The sequence below is a fragment of the Phyllostomus hastatus genome, unplaced genomic scaffold, assembly GCF_019186645.2.
Source record: "Phyllostomus hastatus isolate PE091 unplaced genomic scaffold, TTU_PhHast_1.1 phas_contig_150, whole genome shotgun sequence".
NCBI classification, from domain to species: Eukaryota; Metazoa; Chordata; class Mammalia; order Chiroptera; family Phyllostomidae; genus Phyllostomus; species Phyllostomus hastatus.
This window is the reverse complement of record NW_025333611.1, coordinates 14,975,797-14,994,557: the sequence shown is the minus strand read 5'-3', so window position 1 is coordinate 14,994,557 and position 18,761 is coordinate 14,975,797. Positions and strand designations below refer to the sequence as shown.

The window sequence follows — 18,761 nt, the reverse complement described above, 5'->3', positions numbered from 1 at the left end:
AAAATGCACTCCTGATAAATACCTTCTCCGCCTCTTCTCCGTCTCAGGGGGAGATACCATTCATCCAGTGACATTAAGATGCTCCAGAGAAAGCCACCCAGACTGAACCTCACAGGTGTCCACGTTCTCGTCAGCCCTCAGCCACTCATGCTCAGAAAGGTAAGCATCTTTCTGCAGGTCCTTATTCTGAGGATCGGCCCCCGTCACCATGGGACTCTTAGTGCCTCAGCATTAAAAGGGACTCCGGGAAATCATAGCCAAACGCACTAGACTATGCGTTCCCTAAGAGCAGTAGGCATGGCTGCCTTATCCAAGGCTTCTCCCCGGCTTCCAGCCTCTACCCAGCAGCCAGGACATGTTTATTTGGTGAATAAGTGGATGAATAAATTAGTGAATGAACTATACCTTGTAGAGGAACCTGCCACATGGCTGTTCAGCCCTGGACATACCCAGTGACAGGGAACTCCTGTCACCTCATATTTGACCTTACCTAAGAGTTAAATCAAGTTCTTGCACTGAACCAAAAACTACCTCTCTGTAACTGGCACCCACTGGCCTGTGCTCTGTCTTCTGAATCTGCAAGGAACAATCTCCCTCTTCTTCTCCATAACTGTCCTTTTAGGACCAGCAGCATCGGCATCAGCATCACGCAGGAACTAGTTGAAAATGCAGGCTGTAGGGCTGCACCCCAGATACACTGAAGCAGGCAGAAACTCTGGGGTTGGTGTCTAACTAACCACCTACTGTGATAACTGAGTGATTCCGATCAGAACTACTGCCCTAGACCACGAGATTTCAACATACTCTTAAGGCAGGTAAAGTTCAGAAATATCAAAGCCCCCACCACCTTCCTGCCTCCACCACATCCTGGATCATTTGCAGCCTCAGAAGCCCAGAAATGTTGCATTCAAAATAGTTCACATGTATTTAAGTGTTAAATTATTTCACCTTCACAACACGGCTCTGAGGAAGGTACTAATCCTTGCCCGTATTGTGACGAAGGACACCGGGAACTCGGACGTGTGGCTGTCCCAGTTCTCAGGGCACGGCGTCAGGTCTGTTGGTCCCGACCACACTTTTCAGGCAGTTTTCTGTTTCATCTTTCTTAGAAGGTGGAAGCATAAAATTAAAGCACTGCCAGGACCCAGTTGTCCAAACCACAAGTTGGCGGTGATGATGGCAGCCTTGAGGACATCTGTGCTGTCACAGAAGGAAGACGGAGCTCTTCGATGTGACTGTGTACAGAGACGAGCAATAGGTAATAATAAGCAAAGCACGGGGCAGAAAAAGAGGATGGACATGTGAGAACTTTGGGGCTAGTTTTTTTTTGTTTGTTTGGCTGGTTGGGTTTATTGTTTTTGTTGTGCTTTTTTGTTTTTGTTTTTTTTTTTTGAAATGACAACTCTTTCCCCAAATGAGATTGCAGATGTTGGCCAGGAAGGTCCTTCCTTCTTGAACAAAAGGAAGGGTCATGTTTCATCACCACCATCTGTGCAATTTCACTGATGGACGAAACACTGCTTTCCAGCGCTCCCCCACTGTCCCAAGCTAAGCACATCAGTGATGCCCGTGTGGTGCCCTGGCATTGCTCTCAGGACCAAAGGCACCGCTGTCTCCCGACAGAGGCCACTGGGCAGCCCAGCTCGGCCCACCCGCCCCTTCCCTGACCACATCTTGTTCTCATCTCCTCCCTGACAAGGCGCTGGCTCAGCAGATCGGCAGGAAGCCGTCTCTCACCACTGGAGTGTGTTAGGATTTTCAGGAAACGACTTGTGAGTGATGTGTGTCCAGGCAGAGAGAAGGACTATCCAAGATTTCCCATCCCGCCCCCTCCTTTTTCTGGCTTTGATGGAAAAGTGGTTTCTTCTACCCTCCTGCCCTCCCTCCAGGCCCTCAAGTTCACAGGCAGGCTGTGTCCATATCCCATCCCAATGCTACTGTCATAGCAGCCAGCATTGGAATGCCCACTTGGGCGAAACCCAGGGTGCCTAGACCCCAAAGTCCTTGGGCAAAACCTGCATCTTCTGAGTCCCACCTGGGGAAATAAGCCCCCGAATACCAGACATAAAACGTAAGGTTGCTCTCCAGGGAAGGACAATCAAATCGCCTGTGACAGCCTGGATCCTGTGTGTACACGCAACCAGACCCCAAGGCACACTGCAGTCTGACCAGCCCTGACCCACCTTTCCTAAGGCTTGAAGCCTTCCAACCCAGCACCATCCCTTTAGGGACTCTTCGCTGGCAGATAAGTCTGACGCGCTTCTCTAGGCTGCAACCCAAGGCAAAGTTGCAAAACATCTCTGAGATCAACCCTTCTTCCTGCTGCTTCTGTCCGATAAGCCCATCTGCGCAGACAGGCTCAGCAGAAGCAAGCATCACTCCGCTCACTCCAGGGGCTATTTCTATCGACACCTCCTTCCCTCAGCTCTTGGTCCATCTCGCTCTTTTAAGGGCATCCGGGCACTTAGACGCTGGTAATACTTGGCAGTGCCATCTTGCTGGTTCATCTTATTTTCCCTGGAGGATCTTCGCCCTGCCTGCCTGTGCTGGTGATGACATGAGCCTCTTTCAGGTCTAGCTCATACTCTCAATGCCATCATTATGGGACTTGGCCCAGTAACTGCACCACAGCCGGAAACGCTGTGAAAAAATACATAATCCCAGGCCCTCCCCCAGACCCACTGAGAATCATATTCTCTAGAGAAGGACTCAGAACATGTGGAATTTTCATCTTTTTTCCAGGTGGTAACTTTTTTCCACTGGATCGGTTTTAACATTTTAAACTCTTTCCCCCATTTCTAGCCTCCCGACACCTAAAAAGGATACCACCACAAGACAGAGGGAAAGCCTACAGCTCAGAAAGCTTTGTTTTGAGTACCAGCCACAACCACTCTCTAGATAACTGTCCTTTCAAACCCTGGAAATGAGTCAACAGTTGCTCAGGTCTCTTTCAATGTCATACAAGGGCACTGTTCGGGTCAGGGGCCCCAGGAGGCCTCTTTACGGTTCTTTGGGAAAGGCTCTTTACAATTAAGTAGGGCGGCTCTTGCAAAACCTTGTAAAACTAGAATGTAATTTGTAAAAACCTAATAAGATAGAAGAGAGATGCAACTGATTTCCATCCAGTAAAAGAGATAATTCCTGAGATTATGCAGGGCTTTCTTGCCCCTAGGATATTAATTAACAAGTTGCAGATCTAACTGAAGAATCTATCTCAAAATTCCCTTTTTCCAATTTTTTTTTAAAAAAAGTTTTATTATTTATTTTTAGAGAGAGGGGGAAGGAGGGAGAAAGAGAGGGAGAGAAACATCAGTGTGTGGTTGCCTCTTGCATGCACCCCACCAGAAACCTGGTCCACAACCCAGGCATGTGCCATGACTGGGAATGGAAGGCGACCCTTTGGTTCACAGGCCAATGCTCTATCCACTGAGCTGCACCTGCCAGGGCCCCTTTGTCCAATTTTTAAACCAGTTTTATCATCCTACTGGCTCCCCCGTTTGTCAGTGGATGAAGCTGACAAGAGCGTTTGCATGACAAGTGTTTCACTCGAGTGCCCATTTCCTGGACTGCAAGTGAACGGAGTAAATGAATTACGTCTCGCACGGCTGTCGAGGGGATCCGATGAGAAAATACATTCAAACACTGGCTCTGACGCTTATTAGTTCTGTAAGTTTGGGCAAGTGGGTTAACCTCTCTGTGCCTCAGCTTTCTCCTCTATAAAATGGGGAAAATGAGCAAAACTACTTCGTAGGGATTTTGTAAAATGTTAGAAGACTGACTAATTAAGAATATTTGTTTAAATAAGACGAACAAATGTAGAAGAACTCCTTGTACAGTATAAAGTATTTGTGCATTACAAACATCAGAGGTGTCATTTTCTCCAGAGGTAGCTCGGAAATCTTGATAATTGTTAAAACAGAGATAATAAGTTTTCGAGGGCTCATAATCTAATTTCTCTCCTTTTGGGTACGTTTGGAAATTTTAACACTATTTTTTAACTAGCTAGGTGATACTCTGCAAGTCACGAGCTCCTCTGCCTGTCTCCCTATCACACGAGAAAGGTGAGGCCCAGCACAGGCAAGCCCTGGGGAGGGCTGGGAAAAGCAGAGTGCTCTGCTAGTCAACGGACAAAGCTTGCCCATATTTGGGACGGTAGGAATAACAACTACAGTAAGTGCTGCTTTGTTTTCAAAGACGAAAGAAAAGGCGAGGAGAGATGGCCCGAGCCGTTTCAGAACCAAGATTTCCCACCCAGGGCTCATTCCATGTCTGACTCCAAAGGAATGAAACACACCAAGGCGCCAGAGGCGTTCCTTTCTGAGGGGACAGAATGGCCACAGAAGGGGGTACGTCGAGAGCAGGGATCCCCCTGCCTCCAGGGCTCCCATGAGCTACAGGGCCAGTTGCAGAAGCAGCGCCGAGAACAAGATGGCGCTGCCCGCAAGCCTGGCCCGAAGCCAAAGGAGTCCGCGTGTGTGTGTTTAACCTTCTATTAAGTCCAAACAATGCACTAAATCAGCACTCCTTTTCACCAACCACTTCCCATTACATCTTCTCCCAGTCCCCACAAGACCTGGTATCCTTGGGACCAGCTCCTGGTCCTGTGTTTTGCTCTCATGTGGAATACCAAAGGATGTTTGGATAAGCACTATTTATTCCTTAGGTCTGTGGGGTCTTTGTTTAATCCTCTTCGTGCCTCCACAAAGATGAGCAAGCTCTCTGAGCAAACAGGGTCAGCAGCTTCTTGGGCTCATCAGGAAGCTTAACTGGTAGGGACCTTCGGGGCCCTACAAAGGGCTCACCCAAGTGGAGTTTACAGATTTGTCTCACAGTGTCCTCCATGGCCCAGTGTGGGTGTTTACTGGGAATGGATAAGAACAGTTAAGAAAAATGAGGTACTAGTTACACTATTTCTAAGAAAGATAAAGAAGTAAAACATAGCTTGACAGTAGCCTCCTAGCAACCAGTTTTTGACAAACAACCACAATCCTGCTTATCAGATTAACCTGAAGGGAAGAGCCAATGCAAGAGGTAACCGGCCATATTACAGAGATCAACTTTGTGCTTGAGACACAGAGGAAGTGAAGAAAATGAGCCTCTAAGATCACAGCATTGTTGAGAAGATGCTTAGAAGGGAGCTCTTCTGGGGACAGTGTCTTTAGGCATTTACAGTGGCCCAGCGTTTGACAGACAGTCAGAGGCTGTCCTACAACACGGCTCTGATAAAACGAGGCTGCCCCAAACCCCTGGTGATAGAATTGTTTGCCTTCACACCAAGAAAGTTGGGAAAGCTCCAAAATCTGCGCGTGGCATGTGCCCAGGCTGACTTGGTGGAGCCCGTGCTGTGAGACCTACAGTTCTGAGGAGGCGGTCTAAACCGAAGAGACCTGCAAGCGGGGGCCATGGTGGACCCGCGTGCACCCAGTGTGCCTGCGACAGGGCCCGGGGTGCTTTCGTCACCGGGGAGCGGAAAATCGTTGTGGAAGTATGGAAGGCACGAGCCCAGAGTCAGAAAGCTAAATGCAAAAGTGAAGCTTTTTTGAGTAGTAAAGGCAAATAAAAAAAGAAGAAAAGAAAGAAAGCAAAAAGGGAATGGGTGGACCGTCCCATGAAAAACAGCAAATGAACAAAAAGCAACTTGCCCTATATGTGGGCGCTTGGCCCCTTTTAGGCTCTGATTCCATGTCCCAGACACTTCGATAAATCTTGCCCAATGTTTCTTTGCAACCTAAAGCACTAGTCACAGCTGAAGCACCAGTCAGGAGGGTCAGGACTCGGAAAACCCTGCTGATTCGTCATGAATACCTGTTGTCCTGGCCTCTGGCCTCCCTGCCACCTTCTTGGGATAACAGTGCCCTGATCTGCATTTAGAGAAATGCTCCCCTTTTGCTACATGCTGACTGGGAGCACCCCGAGTTAGTCATGACAAGCCAGGACAATCTGGTGTCATGCAGCTATTTTTCAAGATGGGTGACACCCAGTGAAAATGGCTGGAGCTGAGTCACCCTGGCGGTGGCACCTAAAGATACTGTCTATGAAATCCTGGATCCTGTCCTTCCTGAGCTCCAGTCTGCCCTTCCCCTTTTCCCTCATTCTATCTGTTGCCCCATATCCTTTCCATGAAGGTTTTATTTTTCCATGGGTTGGGGAGGGGGGAAGGCTTGAAAATGAGCAAAAGCAACATATCCAACATCACAAAGTCAGATTTTGCCTCTAAACCCATCAGTCTAAATAAACTAAAGTAAACTAAGTGTCAGCAATAAATAATCCAAGAGTCGGGCCATCCAGACACTCCCAGAGGGCAGAGAGGAAAGATGTTCATGAAAGCTCATCAATAATTACTTATTAGGCAGCATAATGCTGTACAGACTGTGGGGCACATGGCATCGGGAAGACCAAGGTCCTCCTGGCTTGAATTCCCCACGTGTGCGCCCCGGGTCTTTGGCCGAGCTGCAGCACCGCTTCTCAGCCTCGGGTCTGCATCTGCAAGCCCACGCACGGACTCCACAGATATTGAGGCCAACTGTGTGGCGAGCACCGTGTGAAGCGAGCATGGTTTTCCTGCCTTCCACCGGGCACCCGAATCTCCCGCCGTGAAGATCAGAGGACGCTGAAGGGTGGCAGAATACCCGTCCCCAAATATACCACTTTGGCATAAGATTATTTTGAGCTGAAGGCGGATACTACAATTTCTTTTCAGCAGGACATACAGTTTCAAAGGCCTCCTTCCTCCCCTCTCTACCAAGGGCAGAAATTAATCACCAGAGGCAACTTTACACCCTATCAGCTTGGAGAAAGCACCAGAGGAATTTGCACAGCAGACTTGACGAACTAATGTTTATTTGCCATGCATTTACCTACAGCTTACCCCCTTTAGAGGCCTAAGAGTTCTTTCCTTTGTCCTGTCATTTCTCTACAAATGTATTTGTCTTTGTTGAAGACGCTATAGAGGCCTGAACTCTGAGTTGTTCCTTTTCCCCTGGGTATCTCCCGTGTAGACACGTTAACTTCTGTTTGTTTTTCTCTTGCTAATCTGTCTCTTGTTACAGGGTTCCCAGCAGAGAACTTAGACAGGGAAAATTCTTTTTCTTCCTCCACTACAAGGTCTTCTGTGAAAGTCCTTTGCAAACACTAACAGGCCACACAGAAGGTAGGCTTCAATGTCTGGTTCTCAGAAGCCAAGTTGCTATTTCATAGCCCATCTTCCTTCCTTCCTAGAATTGTTGCAAACCAGCTTCCAAATTCCCCAATGAGCTGCCCACAGAGCTAGGGAACAGCAGCGTGTGTGTGCGTGCATAGGGCAGAGAAGAAAGGCAGCCTACAGCTCAGGTCCCCAGGATGCTCCTCCGACTTCGTGGGTCTCCTTTTCCGCAGGCACATTTCTATCACCACACAACTGAGAGCTAGTTTAATCCTCACCTTCTTATCCAAACCACAAATCTAACGTCAACAAGCCAAGAGATCAGAGAACAGACTGATGATCGTCAGAGGGGAGGAAGTGCGGGGGACTGGGTGAAAGATGTGTAGGGACTGAGAGGTACAAATTGGTAGCCACAACATGGTCACGGGGATGTCAAGTACAGCACAGGGAATACAGTCAATCATATTGTAATAACTATGCATGGTATAGGTGGGTACTGAACATTTCGGGGGAAACGCTTTATAAAGTATATGATTATCTAACCACTATGCTATACACTTGAAACTAATAAAAACAATACTGAATGTAAACTGTCATTGAAAAATAAATTAAAAAAAAAAGAAGTCAAGAGATAAAGAACTTCTAGAATACGAGGAGCCTGACATCTTTGCCAGTCACCTCTTTCCCTAACACTCCAGTCTCCCTCCAAAGGGACCCCTTTCTGGGACTTGCCCTTCCCTTCCCCAGAGAGGGGGGCTTCGAAAAAGAAGCCACGCCTGATATAATGCAGCCATTATAGCCCCTTGGCCCATCTGGACCTCTCTCCAGGGAGACTGATATGAGAGAAGAAAATGTGGAGGCTGCCAGTTTTCTGCAAACCCATAACCTCAGGGGAAAAAGAAGGAGGAAAAGGGGGCAGGGGGCCACATGGGAGCTGTGGAAGGGACTGGAAAAGAGCCACAAGTACAGAAGGCATAAAGACCCCATTTCTCCTTCAACCGGCCGAGGAAAGCCTGGGCCAGTACACCCATTCAATGCTACCATTGTTTTCAACAGAAGCTGGTTTCAGAACCCTCAGAGAGGCCCCCAGCGCGGCCTCCACTGCTAAGACGGGCAGAGGTCTCACCATTTCCCAAGAAGATCAAGTGCTTAGAATTGTAGATAAGGTGGACAGACTCTGTCAGGGAGCACTCGTGCAGAGCTGACCAGGGTAAACCCAGACCTTCCTTTGGGGGTCATGGAAAGAATACCGGAGGCTACTACTTCTGACACAGATTTCATCCTGGGCTCCCCACCGCGATCCTGCCAAGTCGGTGACTAGGGATTCCTACCTTCATCTAATGAGAAAACTAAAGATCTAAGCAAGAAGTGGCTTGTCCGAGGTCCCGCCACGAGTTGAGGGCAAACCCAGGGACTGGCTCCGCTTATGACTTTCTTCAGCAGGAACCCCTCCCCTCGTTGGTTCTCGAATCCACCCTCGCCCTCAGCCCATATTCGACCCATAAGCAGTCTCCATGACTCCACCATAAAAATACCTTTGGCATCCATCCCCTTCTCTACATATCAGCTACCTCTGCCCTAAATTACGTCACCATAATTTCTCACTCAGGTTATAATAAAGCTCTTGAATGGGTCTAATTACTATTGCTGGTCTTGTACTTCCAATCCATTCCCTACGCTTCAGAAGCAGTCCTGCTCAAATGCATTTTGGGTACTGTCGCTATCTGGCTTTTAGAATATTCTTCATCAACTTCTCATTGTCCTCAAGATAAATGCCTAAACCCTTGAAAGAGTCTACAAGGCCCTTGCAGGATTCACCCCTGCCTACCATGCCAACCTCTTCCCTTACCATTTCCTTCCTCCCTCTTGCTCTCTGCTCTAACGGTGAAGAACTTCTTTCCATCTTAAAATATTACTCTTGCCTTTGAGCTTTTGCTCCTGCTGCTTGGAACCGGCCTCCCCTTGTATAAGCCATGCCCCTTACCACAGCCCTTCTTACTCACTTTGCTTCCTCCTACAAGCCTCTGCTGACCTCCTCCCTCCCCCTACACACACTGATCCCATCTTACTACTCCACTGTGTTGCTACTTACTTAAGTTCCCCTTCCCCAAGCTCCCACGGCACAACTTCCTCCATCATAGCGTGTCCACAATGACTCGGTTCTCTGTCTCCTCCACTGGGCTCTAAGCCCCAGGACGGCAGAGACTGTGTCTCGCTTGTCACTGCTCTCCCAGGAAAACCTAGGACCTCACTCAACGCCTGCCACATGGTCAGCACTCACAGTATTTGTCGGATGAAAGAAGAAAAGAAAAGAAGGACAATTAGTTAAGAATTCCCAGTGAGGGGTATGGAGCTCAAGCCCAGCACATCAGAGGCTCTCATCAGTAAGGCCAGGGATTCCTTGAGCCAGTAACTGCCCCAGAGGAAGGCCATCCCCAAGGTGCCCCAAAGCCAACTCATTTAGTATGTGAGGTGCCAGCCAAAGGTCTGTGTATGTCAATGAGTTCTAAGTAGAGAACGAGTAAGCTTTCCTTCTTTGGATCAAAATATTTCCCGGGTACATGTACATGCCATGACTCAGGGCAAAACCAGTCCACAGGCCCAGTATGAGCCTCCTCCTCCTCCTCCCATACATTTCTCCCAGGAGAGTCATGCTCTACCGCCTCAGCACAAAGACTGAAGAGTAGAAAACATCCTCCAGCTTCCAGAGAGTCTGGAATGAGAACCGAGGCACATCCTTAAAGCTAAGGAGAAAACGGAGATCTGGAAGGTAAGACTTCCAGTGCATCGCCCACACCCAGATGTATGTCCATACATCCATCCACCCCCACCCCCATGACCTGCTTCTCTGGAGACTCCCCACCTCCCTAAGTTGCGAAGAAGCCGCGTCTGCCTGTGCTCAGGCCCTAGCAGTCCACAGCTCCACCCACCCGGTATACCTCTGTCCACTTGGCTCAGCCCAAATTTCCCATCAATGGGGAGGGGCGGGGGAGGAGCTTCTTCTCATCCAAGACGCAGAAAAATACAGTGCACCTTGCAAGGGCACCTCAAGTATCTCACCTAGAAGTATCACACCTATCCTGACCACACGGTGGTTGTGTGGTTTTACCTTAGGCAAGAGAGAACCTAACTCAAAGTCAAAAACAGGAGAATAAAAAAACTGAGCTCTAACACACTCAAGTTCTGGGGTAGCCCAGCTGTGAAAGAAAAATAAACCCCTTCCCCATTCCCCACATACCACTCTTTGGAATTAAAATGGTTTGGCTGGTTGGAATACTGAATTCCTAAGAGATTATTAGCACTACAGTTTTGACTCCCCTTGACCCAGACCAAATATTTATACGTTAATTTTTTAGTCTGAATTCCTTTTCATCCTTCTACTCACTTCCCTTCCCTCCCTCCCTCATCCAAAGGCTTTCCTCCATGTTCCCGCAAGACAGAGCTCCAGGCCACCCTCTAGGGAAGATTTCCCCAGCCCCCACTCAGAAATCCTCTCTTCCTCCCTGCCTCCTGAGCACCACACTTCCAACTCTATTATGTAAAACTGAGATCTGCCTTGGATTGTGCTGTTCACGTCTTCTCTCTCAGAAAGTAAACTGCCAGAAGGCAAGGATAGTGTGTGTGCGCTCCTACGCCCCACAGCACCTAGCACAGGGCTCTGCACACAGGTGCTCAGCCAACGTTTGCTGAACTCCACCTTGCAGAATGAAGACCAGCTGGCTGTGGCTGAAAAGGCAGGAGGTCCATCAACGGGTGGATGGATAAGCAAAATGCGGGAAATCCATACAACGGAACAAGAACAACAGAAGGACTCAAGTACTGATACCTGCTGTCCAGCATGGAGAGAACTCACAGACATTACACTACGTGAACGAAGCCAGTCACAAAAGACCACATAATTGTTTAGTCCTTTTATGTGAAAAGTCCAGAGTAGGCAAAGCTATAGAGACAGGAAGGAGATTAGTGTTTGCCTTAGGGCTGAAGCAAGTGGGGAGAATGGAGAGTTACTGCATATATTAGTTTGTGGGGGGCTGCCTTAACAAACCACCACAAACTGACTGGCTTAAAAAAACAAATGTATGCCCTGGCTGGTGTGGCTCAGTGAATGATTGAGTGCCAGCATGCGAACTGGGGTGGGGGGTAGGGTAAGGGGGTGCCCAGTTTGATTCCCAGTCAGGGCACATGCCTGGGTTGTGGGCCAGGTCCCCAGTAGGGGGCACGTGAGAGGCAACCACACACTGATGTTTCTCTCCTTCTCTTTCTCCCTCCCTTCTTCTCTCTCCAAAAATAAATAAATAAAATCTTTAAAAGAACAAAACAAAATAAATGTATTATCGCCCAGTCCTGGAGGCTACACGTCTAAGATCAGGCTGCCGGCAGGGCCGTGCTGTCCCCGGAGGCTGCTAGGGAAGGTGCTGTTCTGGGCCCCTCTCCTGGCTTCTGGTAGTTCCCCGGCTTCTGGCAGCACAGCTCCGTGCCGGGTGCACGCCTATGTCTAAATTCCCCTTTTTATAAGGACACCAGTCATCCTGAATTAGGGGCTGCCGTTCTCCTGTATGAGCTCATCTTCAGGAATTATATCCACAATGACTCCATTTCCAAATAAGGTCGCTCTGAGGTACTAGTGGTTAGGACGGCGACGTAAGAATTTTGAGGGGACACACTGAACCTGTAACACTGCTGATGGCTTCTTTGGACAAAAGTGTTCAAAAAATCAGAATGTGGTGGGGCTGCACAACTCTGTAAAGACACTAAAAAATACTGAATTGTACACTTTATATAACTCAACAAAGCTGTTTTTTTTTAAAGGCAGGGGAGCTTGGATTTAAAGAGTCTTCCCAAGCTCCACAATCAGCCACTGATGAGAGTGTGTGAAAACGAGTTATCCAAACAAGGGCGACAAGATGTGACTTAGACAGAAGCCCAAGGCACCGAGCCTGTCTCTACCTCTGTGTTCTATGTAAATTCCCTTTGACCCAGTGATTAAACCGAGGGGGTGATCGCCCGGAAGTCCCTTCCAAGAATACCAGGGTGCTCGCTCCAGCACGGTTTGTAAAAAGGAAGGGAAAAAAGAGGGAACAGCTTGAATGCCCCTGAGTATGGGATGATGACATTAATCACAGCATCTTGATCATTGCTGAATCTGGATGATTTGTATACGGGAATCCATGACATTATTCTCTCTCCTTCCGTGTGCATTTGGTAATTTTTCATCCTAAGAAATGTTAAAATGTACGCTTACAATGCAATGCCATACGGCCATTAAAATGAACCAGTAAATTTACATGGAAATGCATCTATAATATTCACATATTCTCTGCTGTATGTAAAAATAGTACAGCCTTTGGGGAGGAAGCTGTGGAGTAGGAGGTGCAATCTGTCAAAATTTAAAATATCCATGCCATTTGACCTTGCAACTCTACGTCCAGATACCAACCCTGCAGAAATACTTGCAAACGTGTGGACGCCCACTGCTGCAGCATTACTTGTAAGAGCCAGAACTCTGAAGCCTAACTGTCTATTGAAGAGAAATGGATACATTTGGGTCCATCCAGTCAATAGCATTCTATGTTACCATTAAAAAGAATAAAATAGGCCTGTAAGTGTTATATAAAAAGATATTTGAAGACAAGTAATGAAAAAGACAGTTATAGAATAGTATATGAAGTAGGAGCTAATTGATTTTAAAAAATCTATTACCTGTGTAATTTTTTTCTAGAATTTTATTATCAAAGTTTTCAAACATTCCCCAAAGTTCTCATGTTGATTTTTTTTTAATGATTTGGGATTGCCCATGCTGTTTTTCCAAGTGAAAAAAGAAAACCAGGTTATAAAACTGAGGATACCGTATGACCCTATTCGGGTAAATATATAGACGGCTTTTAAAAATCTGTGTAAAACAGTATGTGCGTGGTAAATGCTCTCTCGCTGGACACCCGCTGTCACTGCATTAAGGTAAACAGCCTGATGGTAAAGGAATCCTCAAACTCCAGAACCGACTCCACACTTCCTCCCAGGGCACAGCTTCCCTGCACTCTGACAAGGGTCCAGCTCAGGCCTGGAGGGCAGCTGACAGCTTCCTCCCATTCATTTCACCCTGCGCTCCTGCTGAAGGGCCGCCAGGAGAAATAAGCTGGGGACAAAAGAAAGCCGTGGACATCCTTCCTGGCTTACACAGGCAGCCCTGGCTGCGGGTCCCTGGAAGGAGAGAGAGCCGGAACCGGTGGACAAGTCCTGACCTCCTTATCGGACAGTTCAGGGACTTGCCGAGGGAGGGACCAGGCACTGATTCCGCAGGCACAGAGAAGAGATACAGTTTGGCTGACCGGAGAAGCCTGCGATGCTGTATTCTCGAGATACAGTGAGGTCAAACTGGGCACTGGCTGCAGAGCAGAAGTGAGCTTCCTCCCAGGGGCAATGCGTTTTAAGGTCAAGTCCTCTTAATTACATTTGGAAACCAACCCAGGGGAATTCCCTCTTACTTCATTGTTAACTGTTTTTCCAACCCCACAAACACAAATAATAGCGACTATTTATTGGGCTCCTCACTAGGCATGGTATAAGTCCTTTAAGAGCATTACGTTATCAAATCCATACAACATCCCACGGAGTGGCCACTGTCATTAGCCCCATCAGGCAGATGAGGAAACTGAGACATGCAAAGGTGAAGAGACTTGCTGGAGTACATATCTCCAGTGGCCACAAGGCACCAGGCCCTGAATCCAGCCTGCCTGGACTATACCACTACAGGACACTGAAATCCAGACTCCTACCAGGGCCTCGGGAAGGGAGAAGTAAGGAAAAGAGGGAGGGCAGAATCATGGCGAAGTCATGCTAGTGCTCATGGAAGAAGAGCATACTGAGCAAGGATGGGGCATCCGAGGGGCAATACAAGGTCATGGCTAAGAGCCTGGCTCTGCCCTTCCCACCCAGGTGACCTTGAACCAGTCACATGGCTCCACGTCTCAGGGTCCCCATCTGCCAAATAGGGCTAACGTAGGCACCGACACTTCACAGAGCTGCTGTGAAGATTCAGTCAGATGAACCACGTAGAGGCTGCAGAACAGCCTCTGCAGAGCTGTCAGAGCCTGCTGTAGAGGCATCACCTTCACTGTAGCTATTATCACGACTGCTGGCACCATTATTCATGTCTGACCCACATTCCTCAGCCAGAATGCAAAGGCAGACTGAGCATCCGAATACACGACCTAGAACTTGGGAAATGCTGGTAAATGCTAACCACACACACTACTGTATTTGTTAGTATGTTTTTCTCTCGCTACTTCCATATTTGCAGACAGTCACATGCAAGCTTTGCATCACCAAGACACTTCAGAAAACATCTGTTCTTGACTTTGCATTAACGAATGTCGGCATGTACTGAACAGCTGCTTGTGATGTCACAGGCACTGTACCAAGCACATCGGAATACGTGTACATTATCTCTAAACCTCACACGCCCATGTATTCGTTTCCTGTGGCTGCTGTGTAACAAATCAACACACACTTGGTGGTTTAAAACAACAGTTTAGTTATTCTCTCCCAGTTCTGGAGACCAGAAAAATGAAATCAGTATTACTGAGCTGAAATCTCCTTGTGGTTGAGTCCACTCCTTGCCTCCTCCAGCCTCCGGTGACTCCCTGCACTCCTTGGCTTATAGCTTTATCACTGCATCTCTCCCTCCCAGGTACACTGCTTTCTTCTACCTATGAGCAAACCTCCCTCTGCCTTCCTCTTGCAAACACACTTGCAACTGCGTGCAGAGGCCACCCAGACAATCCAAGACAATCTCCCCTTCTCAAGATCCTTAATTTAGTTGCCCTTACAAAGAAAGCCTCTTCTTTTTTTTTAGCATTTTTTAATTTTTTTAAGATTTTATTAATTATTTTTTAGAGAAGGAAGGGAGGAAGAGAGAGAGAGAGAAACATCAATGTGCGGTTGCTGGGGGCCGTGGCCTGCAACCCAGGCATGTGCCCTGACTGGGAATCGAACCTGTGACACTGAAAGCCTCTTCTTTGCCATACAAAGTAGCAGAGCCTCACACTCCAGGGGTTAGAATGCAGGTACGCTGGGACGGTGGGGAAGGGAGGCATTTTCCAGCCTACCCCGCCGTGCAATGAAGGGATTAATGTCCATGTCCTGTGTGGGTGGTAGAATGTTATAAAAGGCAGGTAGGCCTGTGTTTGAGTCTTGGCTCTGCCAGACATTTAGGATAAATTATGTGAATTCCTCACACTTACATCTCCTCATTTATAAAATTTGAGCAATGATAGTGACTCCTCCGAAAGGCTGCCCTGAGGGTGAAACAGGATAGCCTGTGGGGTGCCCTGGCACAGTGACCAGCTCCTAGTAAAGCTCAGTAAGGAGTCATTTCATGAACACAGAAGGCAAGTGGCTTGCTGAAGGCCACCTACCCAGGAAGTGGCAGTGACAGAATTCCACCCAGGTCTCTCTGCCACCAAAGCCCAAGCCTGTTTTGCTCTCTGGATTATGGTGTGCTGGGTTTATGTGCTCGTGGCCTTCAGATCGACGCACCTAGGTTGTTTCCGTTCCGGATGCTCCTTGACTCTCTCCTCCAGCAACTGTATAGCTGCCTCCCTGCAGATCACCACTCCTAACACTGAGACTGGGTCTATGCAAAGGACCCTCAGACAGCAATATGTTTCCAATGACTTAGAAATAATGGGGACCCTGCTTATGCAGAAGTAGGGTAGAGAATTTGGCTTGCACAAGACTGGCCGGCAATCCACTGGGCCTGTGACTCCAGGGGTTCTGGACATCATGAGAACTGGAAATGAAATCAATCTCTGCCTACAAAGCCACCATTGGAAATGGCATCTCCAATGAGACCACGGGGTCTCTCTGGGGCAAAGTGCCGACCAAGCACAGCGCTTGGAATTTAAATTCATTCAATGCATTCGCTGCCTCAGAGTCAAGGCGGCAGGGTCAATTCAGTTGCTGATACTTAAAAAAAAAATGTTTGAAAACATTTCCAGCACTCACAGGCAGCTCTCATCAAATGCTGGTGTCCCCACCCACCCATCCCACTGCTTTCTCGGCACCAGACTCCTCGGGTTAGACACCCTCAGCTGCAGGGGATGGGGAGCCCAGCTGCACGCCGAGTTTGGAAAAACATTCTGAATACTTGAGATCTGCCAAGTACTTGGTTAAAGAATGATATCCTCTAATTTCTTAAGCCATGTGTATTTCAAGTGAAATGTAAGCCATATGTGTGCGACTCATTTAAATGCAACTCGGCGAAGCACGGTTTCCCAAAAGCATTGGGATATCGTCTTAAGCCTTTCTTAAGCTTCTCTTAGATCCAGGACGTTGAATTTTGCCAACAGCAAATCAAGAGAGAGACCAAGAGAGTTGTCCTTTGTCCTAGTCCCAGATAAGACGTTAACATGAGCACCCCAGAGGAAACAGGGGAGGTGTGGGCGAGGGAGAGCTCCAGGCCCGGGCAGCAAGCAGGGTTTTGCTCGGGGTCAGCTCAGTATATCTACCAGGCCTCCTTTGAAGAGCAGAGCAGTAGTAAGAGGCGATAACGAATCCATCCTGTCTAGTGCTGAGAAATTCCTCTCCTGCCCGCTAGTTCTCCCCTTCCCTTGTGATACAACTAAATACGGTTGAGGGGGGGAAAGGAGAAAATTACAAAGCTAAATGGCTCCATTAACACAAATGGCTTCATGTTCCAGGTTGTAGCCTGATTTCCAAGCCAACAAAAGCAGTCTCCTTCCCTGTGGTATCTCTGTGGGACCGATAAGAAGCCAGAGATAGGAAGAGAGATTTGATTCCAAAGTAATGGTGGGTACTATGACTAGCAAACCTCTAAATGCCCCAATTCTGCTTTGACGATTGCTGTTTCTCATGAGGTCTGAAGGTCAACACACACACACACACACACACACACACACACACACAAAATAAATATCCATTCTTATTAACTAGATGTGTGCAAACAGGGTCTGTCATTAGCCAGGGCTGAAGCACAACAAATGGGGTGAGACCAAAGGACATCCACCCCTTTTCCGAGCCAAAACCCCAATCTTATCATCATTCAGGTGCAGGAAGGGCAGTACAGTGAAAAGATAAAAGTTCCAGAATGTGCTCAAGTGACAAGCAGAGAGAAGCATATGGCCAAAGGTCCTCTGGGCACAGTGCCCACTAGGTGAGCTGTTCATTTGCTTTTGAAGGTGACCTTGCAATGTAGCGATCCTGCCATCTAATAATGCAGCTCAGCGAGCACCCCGCAAACTGGTTCAACAGTGCAGCATGTCCTCCTCTTAGGAAGAAGGGCGTGATGGGGAGAAAAGGAGAAGGAAGAGGGAAAACGCCTACATCTCCCTGGAGGGGTGCATCTCCCCGGATGCCTACAGCTCGGGAAGGTTCCATTGCATTTCAGCAAACGAGGTTTGATTTTGTGTGTGTGTCCAATATGGTCTCTGGGCTGATGAGGCAGTCCTCAGAGCATGGGGCAAATTACACGGAGAAGTAACATTATGGAGGGATGCCTCAAAACTGTGGGTTGCAAAAATAGCACAGTAATCTCTTCTCTATAATTTCCTTTCTCATGTTTGTGTTGCCTAAATGCTGGGTCCTGAGCTGGCAATTCATCCGCAACTTCAAGGCCCATGGTTTTGGAGGCTATTTGCCTTTATCCCAGTGCCCCTTACCAGGAATGTCTCTGCAAGTGGAGAGCAGACTCTGTGCTTCTTTTCCATCCTTCCACTTGCACAGTATCTTTTAAATAGGAGGTGCAGGAGGAGCTCTTAGAGCCCAACTGGGACAAAAGCCCCATTTTACAGATGACAAGGTTGAGGCCCAGGACAGCCAAATGGCTTCTGGGTCAATTCTGCACGTCTGTCTCTGAGCTCAGTACTCTTTCCACTGTACTACACAGCCCCCACCACAAGTAAGGTTCTCGTAACAGCAGATATGCACCAACATTTGCAAATTATGTGTATATGTGTGACTAAATATAAAACAATGTAATACATACTTTATCAGAGCAGTGTACTGCCTTCGTGATATATGGCTAAGTCCAAGAAAACAAGTGTGGAACAATAGGTATAGTAGAATCTCATTCCTGTTCCTCCCTTCCCAACAGAAATAGCCGCTGCCTTTGTGTGTGCTTCTGTGTGATGTGTCTGAGTATTGACGTGCATGTTCTCACAAGCATAGAAAGGTCCAGGGTATGCCCACCAACCTGTCAACAGTGGATTCTTCTTGTGGGTGGGAGACTTGCATTCTTTTACTTATTACATTTTGGTATTGCTACAAGTTTTACAATCAGCATGTATTGCTTTTGCAATTACAAAAAAAAACCACGAGTGAGAAATAATAGTAGCTGCTATTTACCGAGTATGGAATCCAAGCCAGGCACTCTGCTGGGTTCTGTACACACACCATCCCATCTCCTCCTCCCCATGACTCTACAGAGTGCGACGATCATTACATCCCAGAGAGGGAAACTGAGGCTTAAAGAGGATACCCAGCTGGAAAGTGGGAGTGCTGGGATCTGAACCCAGGACCATCTGACATGAAAGCGATATGTAAATTATCCCCAGGACACATGTGCACTCAGGAGAGCGTGTCTCCCACGGGAATGTCATCCGCT

At 47.8% G+C, this 18,761-nt stretch overlaps 1 protein-coding gene and 1 pseudogene across 2 annotated transcripts in view; one reads left to right on the top strand and one right to left on the bottom strand.

The window, feature by feature from the left end:
* ADAM19 (ADAM metallopeptidase domain 19) overlaps nt 1–18,761 on the bottom strand; it is a 75,464-nt gene that overhangs the window by 45,999 nt on the left and 10,704 nt on the right. The window lies entirely within an intron of this gene.
* On the top strand, nt 4,429–5,612 carry LOC123807564 (annotated as a pseudogene).